At 42.9% G+C, this 18,639-nt stretch overlaps 1 protein-coding gene across 2 annotated transcripts in view; it reads right to left on the minus strand.

Moving 5' to 3' along the window:
* LOC125460227 (uncharacterized) overlaps positions 1-18,639 on the minus strand; it is a 120,659-nt gene that overhangs the window by 32,169 nt on the left and 69,851 nt on the right. The gene's annotated exons all lie outside the window — the stretch shown is intronic.

The following is an 18,639-nucleotide window of genomic DNA, read 5'->3' on the forward strand; positions in this document are numbered from 1 at the left end:
AGATTTGAACCCAGGTCCCTGCAACATTATTTGAGTCTCTGGGTTAACAGTCTAGTGGTTATATTATTAGGCCAATGCTTCCCCAGACTAGCAATGAGTTAATAAATGCTGGCTGCTCAGTGATACCCACTCCTCAGGCATGAATACATTTTTAAAAAAAGGGACCAGAGTCCTGTTTAATGAAAGAAACTATTGGATAAACATTAACTTTTGTGCACTTGATTTTAGCCCTTTGGATCATCAGCGAGAGAAGATGGCCGTTGGAATGACAATGGATGGAGGTGGTGTAAGGCCAAAAAGGCACGGCAGCAAAAATATAAACGTCATTGCTCCTGTGAAATTCTAGGATGTCCAATGTCTAGGATAAATTTTCATGTTTCTGTGTTAAGTAGATTGCAGGGTACTTGCACCTTAACTGTTTTGTGAAGTGGTTCAGACACCTCTCAGTTGTGTAAAACTGTTACAGAGAGGTTGAAGAATAATAAAAGTAATGGATCATCTGGCATCGATGTCAGGTCCAGAAATGATGAAGCCACTGCTTTTCCGGCAGCATCTTTCTGACAACCATCTGGAGACTTGTATCAAATTGGGAGAGCTGCCTGACAGACTAGTCAAGCAATTGCCGAATCAAAATCAACCATTACTGCTAAGTGTCAGTGGACAGACCACCAGTGGTGGCAGAACACTGATATCCATTGGCTTGGGAGTGGCCTTGAGCATCCCCAAAATTGACTGTGGACCCCATGAAGTATCATAGCGTCAGGTCAGATGTGAACAAAGAAATCTCACCAATCACCTTCCCTCCATTGATGCATCAGCATTTTGCCATACTATTCATGATACCAAAAAAAACAGTGAGGGCAGCAAGGGAACAGAGTGGAATCTGGTTTGGGAAGGATGTTTAAAGATCCTTCACCAAGGATAGCATCTCAACTGACCAAGTTGACCAACTCCTAAAGACTAGGCATATGGTTGATGATAAAATAATAAACGAGAGGGAAAAAAGCCTACATGACCTTAGGCTCATTGGTAAATTTGTCACTGATGCATCTGTCCGAATCAGTATTAGTAGGTGATTCAACTGCACAGTCCTTTTGGAGTCAAAGGCCCAACTCACTTATTCTTTATGCAAATCACTTTGGCTGTCATCTCAGCTTCAGACTTCAGTTCTGATACTATTTTTTCTCTAGTCCTTGGTTCTAGTCCTTGCTCAGTGGTTAGTGACCATTAATTTTCTTTTTCTCTGGTTCTCACTTATACTTTCATCCTCTGCATTTACTCATATATACCATATTTTTCTGTCTCTCTGCCATTATCTCCTCTTGTCAATCTACATCTCCCCCTTAAACTGCCTTTTTAGCTTACAATGTTACTCTGGAATAACAGTTCATCCTGTGACTGGTACTGCTTCTTTCTCTCCGTGTAGAAATGCTATCCTCTGTTAACAACGTCATTACAAAACCTGATTTTCCAGAGAAAGAGAACTGGTGCAAATAATACATTAATGCAAAGCTGCAACAAACCCTGCGGGTCCACAACCTTTCAGAAACAAGTGGATCCAATTTAAATAAACTCACAGCAGCCATAAAGAAACTCAATTATTCACACAAAGGCAAGGACTAATCAGCAAACAGTTGCGTGCAATGTCAAATAGAATGGATCAATGTGTATTTGTTTTATTTAACTGGGCAGAAAGGAGGGGAAAGGAATTCAGAGAAATAAAGCCATAAATTCACATGTAGACAAGAAAAGGCATAGAGGCAGTGATAGAGACAAGGGCAGAAAGAATTCAAAGCCAATAGGAAAAAAGAACTATATAAAATGAGACACAGGCATACAAGGAAATGAAAAGGAGATGGTTAGAGATTTAAAAAAAGACAGGGAGCGGAACGCCAATGGGAATAAATAAAACACCCTGCTGTGGTAACATTCAGAATTAAAGGGCTACTCTAGTAAACCCAGTGTAAACTTTCTGAAGCCGAGCAGAAAATAAAGAGAGAAGGCCAAATAAATGGCTTTTAAATATTTTTAGTTTTGTTACCACCTAGTATTTAAAGTTACCACTACATATCACTGTCAAGATCATTGATAATTTGTATGGCCTGATGCCATGGGCCACTTAAGCAACAACAAAGTCAAAGGGGAGGCAATGGCCTTGTGGTATTATAGCTAGACTATTAATCCAGGAAACTCAGCTCATGCTCTGGGGACCTGGTTTCAAATTATGGAATTTGAATTCAATTTTTTAAAATCTGGAATTAGAAATTTAGTGATGACAGTTAAACCACTGCCAATTGTTGGAAAAACCCATCTGACTCATTAATGCCCTTTAAGAAATGAAATCTGCCATCCTCATCTGGTCTGGCCCACATGTAACTCCAGATCTACCCTCAACTGCCCCTCTGAATGATCTAGCAAGCCACTCAGTTGTATCAATTGCTATGAAGTATCAACAAAGAAATGAAACTGGACAGACCACCTGTTATCAAACTAGACACAGGAAATGACAACAGCAAAAGTAGCCCTGTTGGCCCTGAAAAGTCCTCATCCCTAACATCTGAGGGCTAGTGTCAAAATTTGGAGAGCTGTCTCACAGACTAGTCAAGCAACAGTCTAACATAATCATACTCGCGGCATCATAACTCACAGCCAATGTTCCAGACACCAGCATCACCATCTCTGGGTATGTCCTATTTCATTGGCAGGACAGACCCAGCAGAGGTGGTGGTACAATAATATACAGTTGGAAGGGAGTTGTCCTGGACCTTCTGAAGTCTCATGACATCAAGTTACATGTGGGCAAAGAAAGCTCCACATACCATCCTTCCTCAGTTGTTTCTCCATGTTGAACAATACTTGGGACAAAGCACTGAGGGTGGCAAGAGCAGAATATATAATCTGGGTGGGGTCTTAAATGTCCACTACCAAGATTGGCTTGGCAGCTGCATGATTGATTGAGTTGGTTGGGTCCTAAAGGACATAGCTGCTAGACTCGTTCTGTGGCACGTGGTGAGGGAAACAACAAGAGAGAAAACCATACTTGACCCCATCCTTACAAATTGGCAGATACATCTTTCCATGAAATTATCGGTAAGAGTGACCACCACACAGTCCTCATAGACTCAAAGTCCCACCTTCACATTGGGAGTACCATCCATTGTGTTGTGTGGCACTGTCCTCATGCTAAATGGGACAGACTTCGATCGCAGCTAACAACTCAAAACAGAGTATCCATGGGGTACTGTGGGCCATCAACAGCAACAGAATTGTACTCCAGCACAATCTACAACTGTGGCCTGGCATATCCCTATTCTATAACTACCGTCAAGCCAAGGGGTCAGCCCTGGTTCAATTGAGTTTGCAGGAGGGCATGTCTGGAGTAGCACCAGCCATACATAAAACTGTGTGATAGAGCTAAGCTTTCAGAACCAACAGATCTGATCTAAGCCCTGCAATCCTGCCACATCCAGTCATGAATGGTGGTGGACAATTAAACAACTCACTGGAGGAATAAGCTTCACAAATATCCCTATCCTCAATGATGGAAGATCCAAACACATCAGTGCAAAAGATAAAGCAGAAGCATTCACGACAACCTTCAGGCAAAAGTTCCAAGTGCATGATCCATCTTGGTCTCCTCCAGTGGCCCATAACATCATAGATTCCAATCTTCAGCCAACTCGATTCACTACAGATGATATCAAGGAATGGTGGAGGCAATGTATACTGCAAAGGTTATGGGTCCTGACAACATTCTGGCATTACTATTGAAGATTCCAGAATTTTCTGCACTCATTGCCACTGGCATCTACCCAACAAGGTGGAAAATTGCTGAGGTACGGCCTGCTTTTTTAAGCAATCCAACCCAGCCGATTATTGCCTCCGTCAGTAATTGGCAAATGATGGAAGATGTTGTCAACAGTGCTACCAACAGAACATGCTCAGTAATAACTTGCTCAGTCATGCCCAGTTTAGGATCTGCCAGGGCCACTCAGCTCCTGACCTCATTACAGCCTTGGTTCAAACATGGACAAATGAGTTGAATTCCAGAGGTGAGGTGAGACTGATAGCCCTTGACATCAAGGCTGCATTCAACAGAGGATGGCAGCAAGAAGCCTGAGCAAAACTGGAGTCAATGAGAATTGGGGGCAAAGTCTCCACTGTTTGGAATCATACCTGACACAAGATGGTCATCGTTATTGGAGGTCAGTCATCTCAGCTCCAGGGTCTCTCTGCAGGAGTTCATCAGGGTAGATCAAGCACCTTCAAGCCCAAGCACCTTCAGCTCCTTCATTAAATGACCTTCTCTCCATCATAAGGTCAGAAGAGGGGATGTTTGTCAAAGATAGCACAATGTTCAGCACCATTCGTGACTCATCAGATACTGAGGCAGTCCAAATTCAAATGGAACAAGATCTAGGCATTATCCAGGCTTGGGCTGGCAAGTGATAAGTAATTTTCACAACATACAGCTGCCAGGCAATGACTGTCACCAATAAGAGACAATCTAACCACCAGTCCTTGATACAGAATTGTGTTACCATACTGGATCCACCACTGTCAACATCCTGGAGGTTACATTGACCACAAACTCAACTGGACTCACTACATGAACCTAATGACTACAAGAGCAGGTCAGAGGATAGGAATCCTGTAACAAGTAACTCACCTCCTGACTCTCCAAAGCCTGTCCACCATCTACAAGGCACAAGTCAGGAGTTTGATGGATTGCTCCTCGCTCACGAGGATGGGTGCAGCTCCAATACATTCAAGAAGCTTGATACCATCCAAGACAAAGCAGCCTATTTGACTGGCACCACATCCACAAATATCCAATCCCTTCACCACCGTCACTTTGTTGCAGCAGTATGTACAATCAACAATATAATAAAATGTGAGGCTGGATGAACACAGCAGGCCAAGCAGCATCTCAGGAGCACAAAAGCTGACGTTTCGGGCCTAGACCCTTCATCAGATCATCTCTGATGAAGGGTCTAGGCCCGAAACGTCAGCTTTTGTGCTCCTGAGATGCTGCTTGGCCTGCTGTGTTCATCCAGCCTCACATTTTATTATCTTGGAATCTCCAGCATCTGCAGTTCCCATTATCTCTGTACAATCAACAAGACGCACAAGAAATAAACCAATGATCTTTAGACAGCACTTTACAAACCCACAACCACTTCCAAATAGAAGGAGAAGGGCAGCAGATACCTTCAAGTTCCCCTCCAAGCCACTCATCATCCTGACTTGGAAATATATCACTGTTTTTTTCACTGTCATTGTGTCAAAATCCTCAAATTCCCTCCCTGAAGACAATGTGGGACAACTTGTGGGACAGCATGTTATCTGAAGCAGTTCAAGAAGATAGCTCACCCCCTTCTCAAAAGCAACTAGGGGCGAGCAATAAATGCTGGTCAGCCAGCTACACCTGCGTCCCATGACAGAATAAATGAAAATTATGGCATGGCACTTTCCAACAGCCCTAAACTGAGAGCAGGAGTGGTCAAGGCTTCTGTCGTTCTTCCAGTTCAAAAAGTTGAAGTTGATGGAGCAGGGACAGAGGAGTTTGACAGCTTATGTATTTTCACATGAGAATTTTTCAGCTTCAGTCTGAGGACTGGTTAGAGGTACGTGTGGTTGCTATGTAAGCTTGTGATAAATTGCCTGGTCACTTGGAAGAAAGATAGACAACAAGAACAGGCTAACATAGTTGCAGTAAGGTAGTTAGTACCTGAATGGGTTTATGATATCTCAAGATAAGCTGTGCCCATCAGCATATCTTGGAAGACATACTGGAAGAGATTAATTGGTTCTCCATGTGTTCTTCAAATGTTTGGTAGTATGATCTAACTAGTACTAAGGACGCACTTTTCTTATGTTGAACCTGATGTCTCACAAGAGACAACATGTAGCTTAGATACAATTTAACTAGAAACAAAAGCAAAAATTATTGGCAAAGCTCAGCAGGTCTGGCAGCATCTGTGGAGAGAAATCAGAATTAACATTTCGCACCCAGTGACTCTTCTTCAGGGCTGATGGTAGCTAGGAAAGTGTTGTTTTTAAAAGAGAAGATACGATGGAGAGCATAAGGAGTAAACAATAGGTGGAGCGAGGACCCAAAAAGGGAGAACAGTCATGCAGACAAACAAGTATATAATGGTTAAGCTAGGAGGATGAATAACAATTAGTGGGGACTGTTAGTGACTAACAATGGCTTGTATGCAATAGAAGACAATGTGATTACAAGACCTGGAGTGTGGGGTTTGAGGTAAGGACATCGGGAAAGCTCAAGCCCGAAAGCTGTTGAACTTAATATTGAGTCCAGAAGGCTGTAGAGTTTCCAAGTGGAAAATGAGGTGTTGTTCTTCCAGTTTGCATTGAACTTCACTGGAGTACTGCTGCAAGTCTGAGACAGAGATGTTAACCATGGAATGAGGTGGTGAGTTAAAGTGGACTGGAAGCTCAGGCATTTTTTTGTGGACATTATGGAGGTGTTCTGTGACGTGGTCACCCAGTCTACGCTGCGTTTCCCAATGTAATGGAGACCACATAGTGAGCAGCGAATGCAGTTGACCAGGTTGAGTGAAGTGCTGGTACAGCATAGCTTCACTTGGAAATTGTGTTTGACCCTTTGGATACTGAGAAGGGAGGAAATAAATGGGCAGATGTTACACCTTCAGTGGTTGCAGGGAAAGTGTCACAGGGCTGTGGGGGAGTGTTGGGAGTGAAGGAGGAGTGGACCAGTGTGTCCCAGAGGAAACAGTCCCTGCAGAAGGCTGACAAGGAAGGGAAGTGGAATATGTGTCTGGTGGTGGCATCTCAGTGGAGGTGGTGGAAATGGCATCTGATGAATTTCTGAATGTGGATGTTGGTGGGATGTTAGGTGAGGACAAGGGGGACCGAATTGCGGGTATGGGAGGGAAGAGAGGGCACGAGGACTGAAGTACGTGGACGGAAGTAAAATGGTTGGACCCAGTTGAGGGCCCCATCAGCTGTGGAGCTGAGGAATCCTCGGTTGAGAAAGAAGGTGAACATTTCAGAGGGTCCTTTGTTAAAGCAGACATCATCAGAACATATGTGACAGAAATGGAGGAACTGGGAGAATAAATTAGAGTCTTTACAGGAAGCAGGGTGTGAGGATGTTTAGTCAAGGTAACTGACAGTTGGTTTGCTGTGGATATTAGTGGTCTGCCCATTCCCAGTAATGGTAACAGAAATGTTGAGGAAGGGAAGGGAGGAGTTAGAGATGAACCAGATGAATTTGAGAGAAGGGTGGACACTTGAGATGGAATTGATAAACTTTTCCAATTTCAAAAGCAGCACCAATGATATCGTCAATATACCAGAGAAAGAGTTGGGGGCGGGGACCAGAATGGGACTGGAACAAGGAGTGGTCCACATACTTCACAAAGAGACAGGCATAACTGGGGCCCATGCAGGTATCCACAGTTATCGTTCTGACCTGAAGAAATTGAGAGGAGCTAAAAGAGAAGCTCTTCAGGGTGTAGAACACCTGAGCCAGGCAGAGGAGGCTGGTGGTGGGTGGGGACTTTTCAGGCCTTTGTTCCAGGAAGAAATGGAGAGCCCCGAGACCATTCTGATGAAGCCAGAAATCACATGACACCATGTTATAGTCGAACAAGTTTATTTGAAATCACAAGCTTTAGCAGTGCTCAGAGATAATGGGAACTGCAGATGCTGGAGAGTCCAAGATAACAAAGTGTGGGGCTGGATGCAGAACACCTACGCTTGGTTCGCAGTAAACAACTGCACCTCCCAGTCGCGAACCATCTCAACTCCCCTTCCCATTCCTTATATGACATGCCGATCCTGGGCCTCCTGCAGTGCCACAATGATGCCACCCAAAGGTTGTAGGAACAGCAACTCATATTTCGCTTGGGAACCCTGCAGCCCAATGGTATCAATGTGGATCTCACCAGCTTCAAAATCTCCCCTCCCCCCACTGCATCCCAAAACCAGCCCAGCTCATCCCCACCTGCCTAACCTGTTCTTCCTCTCACCTATCCCCTACTCCCACCTCAAGCCGGACCTCCATTTCCTACCTACTAACCTCATCCTGCCCCCTTGACCTGCCCGTCCTCCCCGGACTGACCAATCCCCTCCCTAACTCCCCACCCATAATCTCCTCTGCACCTATCTTCTCCTCTATCCGTCCTCAGTCTGCCTCCCCTTCTCTCCCCATTTATTTCAGAATTCTCTCCCCATTCCCCTTTTCTGATGAAGGTCTAGGCCCAAAACATCAACTTTTGTGCTCCTAAGATGCTGCTTTATCGGTGCCGTTCCACCTGACAAAGGAGCAGTGCTCTGAAAGCTTGTGATTTCAAATAAACCTATTGGACTATAATGTGGTGTCATGTGACCTCTGACCTTTGTCCACCTTAGTCCAACATCGGCATCTCCACATCATGACCATTCTGGTGGGAGATGGATGTGTAAAGGGATTGCACATCCATTATAAAGAGGAGGCGGCTGAAGCCTGCAAACTGGAAATTCTGAAAATCGCGTAAAGCATCTTAGAAATCGTGGATTTAGTGGGAAGAGTCTGGACAAGGGGAGAATAAAATCAGGTCAAAGTAGAAGGAGATGAGTTCTGTGTGGCAGAAACAAAGGGTCTGCCTGGGCAGTACTGTTTGTGGATTTTAAAATCAGAACATGCATTGATCTTACACAACTCAATCATTCAATGACAGGAGTAATCTACCTCATGGCTACGTGGATGAGAGCTTACCCAGACTCTCCAAAAGCAAGATCTTCACTAAGATTGATGCCACAGTGAATATATTCACCGGTGAAGCAGATGGCAATTCTGGATGGTGGTCAGTGACAAAGCAGTTGGAGAGCCCCAGTGGTGGTCAGTGGCAAAGTGCTGGTGAGACTGGACTGTAATTAGCTGTGAAGTGGTTGCAAGCCTGGATAGTGGTCAGCAGTGAGGGATTCAGCTAAATACAGGGGAGAGTGAGCCCTCTCGGGAAAAGCCCAGTGTGGAGTGACTGTACACCCATGGCTAAAGAAGGATTGTAATGTTGAACTTTAACTGTATTTCCTTGCATTTCTATTTTGTACTAAGAAGGATTTTAATGGTGAACTTTTAACTTATGTCCTCATTTTTCTATTTTGGACCTCAGATTTTTACCTGGGGACCATTGTACCTATGATAGTGCTGGGAATGGTGACTTCGTACAATTTTCCCTTTGGAATTGCTTTAGCTCTGGATATCATCTAACTGACTGTCAAACATTCTACAAGGTTGGAGGGTGTTAGATGCCATGTAGACGGTATTACTCAGATAGCACCTTCCAAACTTATGACCACTGCCATTTGGAAGGACAAGGGCAGACCACACATAGAAACACCACAACTTGCAATTTCCCTTCAAGCACTTCCTAGTCTAACTTGGAAACGTCATTATTCCTTTAGTCGGCCAAAATCTTGGAACTCTCTCCCTAAGAGTGTTGTGGATGTAACCACACCAAAAAATAGCAGTAGTACCAGAAGGTCACTCACCACCACCTTCTCAAGGGAAGGGCAATAAATACCGGCTCAACTGGCAAAGTCCACTGAATGAGTAAAATAAATTCTCATCCATGCAGAAATGACAGAAATTCATGAGCAAACAGCACACACAATCAAGAAAAGGCTGCAGGTAGCAAGGCCCCTGATGAATGAGAAATGTCAATTCCCTAAAGACTCTAAACAGTTTCTTGGAGATATTGTTGAGACAGGTGGCCAAAAATACAGACTGTGAAAGGGGCTCCTATTCCAAATTCAGATGTTTGGCAATCGTTAAGCAATTAGGAAAGTGTTTATACCATTTGACAGCACCACCAAACCATTGAGACATTTACATGTAGATGGTGAAGAATAGTGTTGGGATTTGCATCTTAAAGAGGCCTTTCAGAAGGTTGAAAAAATGCTGACTTCCTTCAATATCTTGACCCAGTACAATCTATCATTCATGACTACTTTTGCTGCAGACGTCTCAGCCAATGATATCAGAGCAGTTATTTTCCAAACTTTGTTATAAGGATACAGAAAACCAAGATGTTATGCTTCCCAAACATTATCTGATACAGAAAATCAACATGCAGTTACTGAAAAGGGAGCACTCCTGTTACCTGGGCCAATGAGAGATTGCATATTGGGTCTCATGGGATTTTATAGAAATTAGTCATAAGCTAATGCTCCTAATGTTGATGAAAAAGAATTTGCAGAAAAGGTCTCTGTGAATACCAAAACAGTGCAAGCAGAGAGCCTAGTACAGCGCATGAGTCATCAGTCCCGAAACACTGCGAGCAGTGAGCTCTGGTACAGCGCATGGGCCATGAGCCCCCAAACACTGCGAGGGGACAGCCTGAGCCATAGAGCAGCGTGGGGAATCAGCCCCGGATTTGCACAAGGGGAGCAGGTCCTGGAGCACCGAGCCGGCAGCGAGTCCCAGGCAGAGAACGGTTGAGGGCAGGCAGTCCTGGCACTTACCTTGAAGCAGTTGAGGAGATAATGGAATTCTCCAGCATCTGCAGTTCCCAAGATAATAAAATGTGAGGCTGGATGAACACAGCAGGCCAAGCAGCATCTCAGGAGCACAAAAGCTGACGTTTCGGGCCTAGACCCTTCATCAGAGACTCTCTGATGAAGGGTCTAGGCCCGAAACGTCAGCTTTTGTGCCCCTGAGATGCTGCTTGGCCTGCTGTGTTCATCCAGCCTCACATTTTATTATCTTGAAGCAGTTGAGTGCTGGTTTAGAATGGTTTGTGCTTGGTGCGGAGCCGGAATGGCTGCTCGACTGGGGTCTGTCGCTGTTGGTCAGACCACATCCAGAGGTCCTGTGCTGAGCTGTTACACTGTAATGTCTATTTGAAATTTCCCACATTACTATAATCTCAAATGTTTAATGATGACCTATTTTTAACTTATTTTTCAACTCTAGGTAATGCAACAACTTTTATTCCTCTGCCTTATCCAAGAATTGTACCTAGGCACTTTTACGTAGGATATCGCCATAACGAGGCAGATATTGTGAAAGTTTTTCAATGTACTCCTACACTGGAATACAAATTATAATTATAAACTAGGATATTGTAATCTGATCAAAGGCAAACAGAAAAAGCATGCTGAATTTCTTGCCATGCGTCAATACTGTGTACAATCTGTCCAGAAAAGGAACTCAATGCCTTAATTATGAAAATCTATTTCTAACGCAGACACATTTCACTGTTGACTTATTGGCTTTTAGCAACAGATTCATTATCCCTACTTCACTATGAAACAATATCCTTGGCAAGATATTTCAAGGATACTAAATGTAGCACTAGAGCTCATGCTTCTATATGGTGGCCAGCTCACTAAGCAGGTAGAAGGTTTCATAACTGACTGGCAAAATATGTCATTCTTATCCACAAAGAGAATGTTCAATATGGTTGATCCCAAGTCTGGAGAGATTTTCTTATGAGGAGAGGATGAGAAGGCTAGGCTTGTACTCATTGGAGCTTTGAAGAATGAGAGGAAATGATATTGAAACATACAGGCTTTTCTGGGGACTTGACACGGTAGATGCGGAGAGGTTGTTTCCCTTTGTGGGAGAGCTTAGGACTGGAGGGCATATTCTCAGCGTAAAGAGCTGGTCTTAACTTTTTCACTCAGACTGTGGTGAATCTGTTTAAGTCTTTAACGCAGAGGGCACTCAAGACTGGGTCATTAAATATATTCAAGGCTGAGGTAGATAGCTTTTGAATCAGTCAGGGAATGAAGAGTTATGGGGAAAAAATGGAGTTGAGGATTATCAGATCTCATCGAATGGCAGAGTGGACTCAATGGGCTGATTGGCCTATTTCTGCTCCTATGTGTAGTGTATGGCACAGTGGCTCAGTGGTTAGCACTGCTGCCTCACAGTACCAGGGACGTGGGTGCCGCCCTTGGGTAATTGGGTGGAATTTGTACTTTCTCCCTGTGCATTTCCTCCCACAGCCCAAAGGTGTGCACGTTAGGTGGATTGACCATGCTAAACTGCCCATAGTGCCCAGAGATGTGCAGGCAAGGTGAATTAGCCATGGGAAATGCAGGTTTACAGGGATAGGGGATGGGTCTGGGTGGTTCTGTGGGTAGAATGACCAGCTTCCATGCTATAGTGATTCTGTGTCTTATGATCTTACAAAGGAAGAGAATCCTTAATTCCTACTATCTTTCGCACTAGACCATGGCAGCACATAGGGACTGATCTGTTTATGTTTGAAGGCTGCCCTTCAACAGTAGTTGACCTTTGCTGTCAATGACTGAAATAAAAAAATTGTACTCTACCACTATTGCTCCAGGTGTCAAAGCCCCACGTAAAATATTTGTTATTCTTGGAAACCTGGATATGGGTATGTCTGATAATGGATCACAATTTACAATGAGACATTTCAGAACTTTGTTACCAATTCAGTGTTTAGACACACCATTCGTTTACTAAGGTACCCTCGAAACTAATGGGAGAAACCAAACACACAGTACAAACAATCAAAACACTTGCACAAAAGATCACAGACTTTTCAGCCTTTCCAAATTACTACTCCACTGCATTTCAGTGTAATTTATCAACAGTGCTATTAATGGGGAGAAATCTAAAAGTTTTAACTTGATCTCAGATCTAAAAGAAAGCTCAGTTCCCTGTCATTCTAAAGTGTTTAACTCTACAAATGAGCCTTGATTTAAAAAAAACACTTGTCAGAAATAACAAAACTATGATCAGGAACAAGCAACTGGAATAGATAGTTTCACTCTAAAACCTTGACAGGGCTAGAATAAAGTTAAACAGCGTGATCAAAGACCTCAACTGATTAGCATACTTATGCAGTACATACCAAATCAACAACGGTTGTATCTCATTAGCACATCAGAAAGAATGATGCACTGGAATCATACATACCTTGTCTCATGAAAGCACCAAGACTCATCACTATTGTAATGGGATGAAACTAATGATTATGCTAAAAGTCAGATCAATTCCAAGAGGAAATCAACAGTCAAGTCAACTGTCCTCAAATTATAGATACATGCATAATGGCAGTCCAACACACATTTGATCAGGATATGTAGGCCAGCCTCCAATTGACTGATTCTATAAAGTCGAAGACTTAAGGGATACGGTATAGTCTATTATTTAAAACAATTGTGTAAAGTGTTGAAAGACCAGAAAAAAAATCTTGGGTTGGATGTGGTGGTGCTGGTGGGGAGATGTTACATAAAGCAATCAGTAACTGAAAAGCTTAACTGTCATCACAAGTTAAGCTTTACCAATTAGGACGTGAAGGGCTGTAACAGAAGTGGCTGGAAAAGCTCAGTAGGTCTGGCAGCGTCTGTGAAGAATCAAAAAGATAACATTTCGGGTCTAGCATTCTGGCTCAGGGCTGCACCACTCCACACTTCCACTTCGTGCGCTGGCTCATTTGCCATGCTAACAAGATACTTTTCCTTTTCCTTTCAGGCATCAAGGGGAGGTGATGGCCTAGTGATATTATCACTGGACTGCTCAAGCAGAGACCCAGATAATGCTCCAGGGACCTGGGTTCAAATCCTGCCATGGCAGCTGGTAGAATTTGAATTCAATAAATGAGTGGAATTAAGACTCTAATGCTGACCATAAATCCATTGCCACCTGTAGGGGGAAAACCCCATCTGGTTCCCTAATGTCCTTTAGGGAAGGAAACTGCCATCCTTACCTGGCCTGGCCTATATGTGACTCCAGACCCACAGCAAAGTGGTTGACTCTGAACTGCCCTCGAGCAATTAAGGATGGGCAATAAATGCTGCCTGGCCAGCAATGCCCACATCCTGTGAATGAATAAAGAAAAGAAATTCTGAGGAAGGGTCACCGGACCTGAAATATTAACTCTGATACATTCTTCACAGATGCTGCCACACCTGCTGAGCTTTTCCAGCAACTTCTATAAAGGACTGTTCCTGGGAAGAGCTAACCAGTTTTCTATGTGCTGCATGACCTCACTAGTGTTTCAATCATTGTCCTTAATGATAACATCATGTAGCTAAATAATTCATGTATACCGAAGCTGTAATGAGGAATGCCAAAATTCCACTGATTTTTCTGCATGGACCTATTTTATATTTGTACTCATTTATAGATAATTTGTGAATAAAGTATACTTTGTAAAAATAAGAAATTGTGTACCTATTGTTAGGTTGAAGCTGATTTTTCACAAGAGACAATCATGTATCTTAGCTGTACTGTAGCTAGCTGACATGTACTATATCTAATAAACATTTAATATGATATCAAGATTGATCCTGTCTTCTGCCCAATGTCATGTGGGCATTCTTTCTAACTTGCTCTCATTAGCTTTACAAAAATCAATAAGAAAGATTGATGGCAGCAAATCTACACATATTACATTTACAGTGTTTACAAACCACTTTGTAAGAAACTTAAGCCCTGATCCTAGCCGAGTGTGCTAACTGCAACACATAACTGTAGCCCTGAACATTAATCTAAATCCCAAAACTAAAACTCTGATGCCTATGTCCTATTTTACACCAACTACTGTTCTCCCTTCACTTCTGCGTTCACTGACTAAGATGTAGAGGTGACTCTACTGGACTGGGGTGGACAAGGTCAGACTGTTGGACTGTACCCTGGTGTCGTGGTGACTTTCACTGACTAATACTGGCTCCTAATTAAACAATGCCTTGATATAAAAATTCACTCTTGATTTCAAGTCCCTCATAACATTGCCCCTCTGTATCTTTGTAATCTCCTCCAACCCTACAACATTCCAAAATCTCTGCACTCCTCTAACTCTGGCCTCTTGATCACCCTTAATTTCAAGTATTTGATGATCGCTGTGCCTTCATCTGCCTCAGTCTTACTCTCTGGAATTTCTTCCCTCAACTTCTCTACCACTCCTTACCTAACTTTTGTCCTTTGAGACACTCCTTAAAACCTACGTTTTGATCACATTTTTAGTCACCTGCCCTAATGAAGCATTGTGTGAGATGTTGTTTTATAGTGGGTCTGTGAAGTGTTTTGACATTTATGATATTGTATTAAAATTGCCATATAAATACAAATTGTTATTGTTAGTCCAGCAGGAAAGAGAGCCAATAAAGCAGAGGAATTGTAAAAGAGTTTGATAGATACAGACAAATTGTAGAAGAGAGAATGCCAAAAAACACTAAACAAAGAGATGAAAGGAGATCACAAAGAGAGTTACAACAACAATGTGTATTTATTTAGTGATTTTAACAGGAGCTTTGTCAATCAATCAATGTGGACCCTAATATGTTATGGGATAATGTCATTGAGAAATACTTTGATGTGGGTTGCCCATTTAAAACAGAAATGTGGAGAATATTTTTCTCACAGAGGATCGTGAGTGTTTGGAGCACTCCTCCTCAAAAGATGGTAGTGGCAGAATCTTTGAATATTTAAAAAACAGTAAATAGATTCTTGATAAGCAAGAGGGTGCAAGGTTATTGGTAATGTGAAGTAATCAGATCAGCTATGACCTTATTAAATGTCAGAGCAGGCTCAAGGGGCCAAGTGAACTATCCCTGCTCTTAATTCATATGAGAAAAGTGCCACAGATAGGCCCTTGAGGGGTCCAAAGGCCTGAAGGGGGCAGGGAGAAGCTATTGTAGAGGATTCTTTGCTGCAGCTAGATAGATAGGCATGGAACTGAGTGAGTGCAGTCCTGCTGTGCTGGATGGTATGACCAAAAGCTGCAGACAGTTTGGAAAGGAGAAGGAAAGATTGCTTGCTATCAGAATAATCACACTGGATGTTGTTTATGCCTCTCATGAGGGCCATTTGAGCACCATGATGAGGGAAGAAACCTAGCTGAAATAGCCTTTGTGTGGAATTTGGGAAAAGTTTGCATCAATTTGGGAGATAACCAAACATTCAAGGACTTAAATGTAAGGGAGGCTTTCGAAGAGATAGTAATTTGCAGAAACAGAAGGGTGAAAGAAAAATTTGTTTTTTAAAATGTGATAACGACAGAAAATTGGAACAGGGAGATTTGTGAGCCAGATGCTAATGAGATCGGTCAGTGAGCAATATCAGTTAACCTGAAGACCGGGAGGGAAGTCGAGTAGTCGGTGGTTTGGTGGGAATGAGTTGAAGGGAGTGGGAGATTTCTCTCAGGGGCACACTGAGCTTAGAGAAGGCATGGGATAACATACAAAGAGAAACAAGAGAGGTGTGATGTTGGCGCAGGGAGGAATTTAAGGAGAAGATTCACTTCACAGACGTTACAGCAATGAAACAGTAACAGTGGAAAGAGGCTGCCGGCTGCATAACTGCGAAAATATATGCACATCACCTGCTCCCTGCAGCAGAATGAAAAAATCATTAATTTAGGTGTTGTGTATTTAATTTCATATTAACATGTATAAATACAGTAATGGCAATGTCTAGCTGCATTTAATACCTGCCTTTTTATACTGTATTTTTGCATGATCGTCTCAGATTAAAGATACGGTAAGTTAATCAAAATATACTGGAAATACATCAATTATTAATCTAAATAATGAGGAATTCCACATGAAAGAAACAATGAGTCACACACTACACAAAGCACAAGATGGAAGAAGTCAAGGATGACATCAATGGTATTAGACTGCTAAAACTATTAAGTAGGGAGATGGAATATCAATCTAGTTGAAGGCTTCTCTGTGATGTCAGGTTACTAAAGAATGGGGGCTACCTTCTGTTTCGCCAGAAAATCAAAAGGGATTAATCTGAAGAGGTTGTGCACAATGTTACCTAGCATAAAGAAGTCCAGCTCTTTTGAAATGCTTCTGTCCCAGTGGTGATCAGCTTCAATATCACAAGTCGCACACCTTGATCGAGCTTTGGACAGGCTTGTCAGCTCACACTTCTGTCATCTTCACCATGGAAACCAATGTTACAAAGGATCGTTAAATTGTCACAGGAGTCCTGTATGCTGTGATTGCAGAATCATGGGTTTGGTGAGGTAGAGTGCAAGTTGAGTGGCCTTGGTTGCAAGTGATTATCACTTCCTGTATTCTAAGAAGACAAGAGGCCTCCTGCTTCCCAGTCAATTCTTAGCCAGTGCCCCATAATCAACTGTTTGATTCGCCTCACTCTGAGATGTTGCATTTCACAGTCTGATCGTATAGGCCCACAGATCCTTATGTTAACCTGGCCACAGCATCTGAAGCACCTTCACATGGAAGGTCAGTGGGCTTCCACCTGTAGCTACTGAGGAGGAACCTTTTAGAAACCCTTGGATAGAAAAAGAAACTGTTGGTCTAACACGGAGGGTGAGCTGAAAGGTGATTAAAATTATTACACCAACTGTTATTGGTAGAATCGAATTGTTTAATACATATGTTTGTTCTGGGTTTGTTTTTGGCATTCATCATGATGTTTAAGTAGAAGAAAAACCATTAGGGCTAAGCTGGAGGAAAGAAATCAAAAGATGCCATTATGAAAAGATTGTAACATAAGAGGGATGATTTCGGTGAGACAATCTTCGTTGAGCTGATCTGAGCTCTGCCAGGATTGGGTGGCAGCTGAAACATATGATGCCCTTCTCATTGCCTCATGGTGATGAGGGGTGATCCCGCATGATGGTAGGTTCAGTGCAGCAAACAGTGGATGACCACAGACCCGGACACCCACTCAGGGCTGTGCTGTAAACCTCGTCTGGATTAAATCCCAGTGGTGGACATTTTGCTGGAACATGTTTGGCCACGGTAGCTCGACCCTTGTTTCAGATTGTGATTCCTGACAGGAGAAGATTATCCTTTTTGCAAAGTAATCAGCCTGTAACGTCACAGCCTGGCTGAAATGAAATTAAAATGATGTGCAAGAGAAGCAAAGGATCACTCAACATGTAGTTAGGGTTGGGAATACTCTGCCTGAAAGTGTTTTGGAGGCAGATTCAATTGAGACATTTAAAAGGCCATTCAATGATTATTTGGAAGGAAAGGAAAGGCAAACCTGTCACAGTCCTAGAGAACCCTTAGGGTTGCTCTCACATTAGAGACAGATGACTGCAGGTTATCTCAACCTGAGGGTAACCATACCTCAGGCACGGGGGGAGGTTGAGGATGTAGGACCTTCACAGTTACCTCAGCCAGTGCAGGAATTGAACCTGCGCTATCAGTGTCACAAACCCGCTGTCCCCACCAACAGACCTAAGTGACACCTCCTCCTATTTGAATGGAAATAGTGAGCAGGAAATTGGCACTAGGTAATGATGCTTATTTGAAGAACTGGTATAGGCATGATGGGCTGAATGCCCTCCCTCTGCACTGTAACCATTCGGTAAAATCGAGGACGGTTAAACGATTCCGGCAGCCATCGAGATATTGGGTAAAAATCTCTATAGTGTGCAATCCATGGCCATAATGCAACTGAACATAGAGGGATTGGAAAAGATTGCAAGCATGAAAGATTCTTTTGATAGGGAGTATAAAGGGATGTATGTTTAGCCTATGACACCTTAACCTGGGGAGCCTATCATGTGAGTATGGCCCACGGCTCTCTGGACTTTCTTTACTGTGCACAGGAAGGAGATGTAGAAAACTATTTTGAAGTAGAGAACTTTGTTGATACAATTCCATACTGGGAGGACTGATCTTTCTCCTTGCAGTCTA

This window comes from Stegostoma tigrinum, chromosome 11 (assembly GCF_030684315.1).
Source record: "Stegostoma tigrinum isolate sSteTig4 chromosome 11, sSteTig4.hap1, whole genome shotgun sequence".
Lineage (NCBI taxonomy): Eukaryota > Metazoa > Chordata > Chondrichthyes > Orectolobiformes > Stegostomatidae > Stegostoma > Stegostoma tigrinum.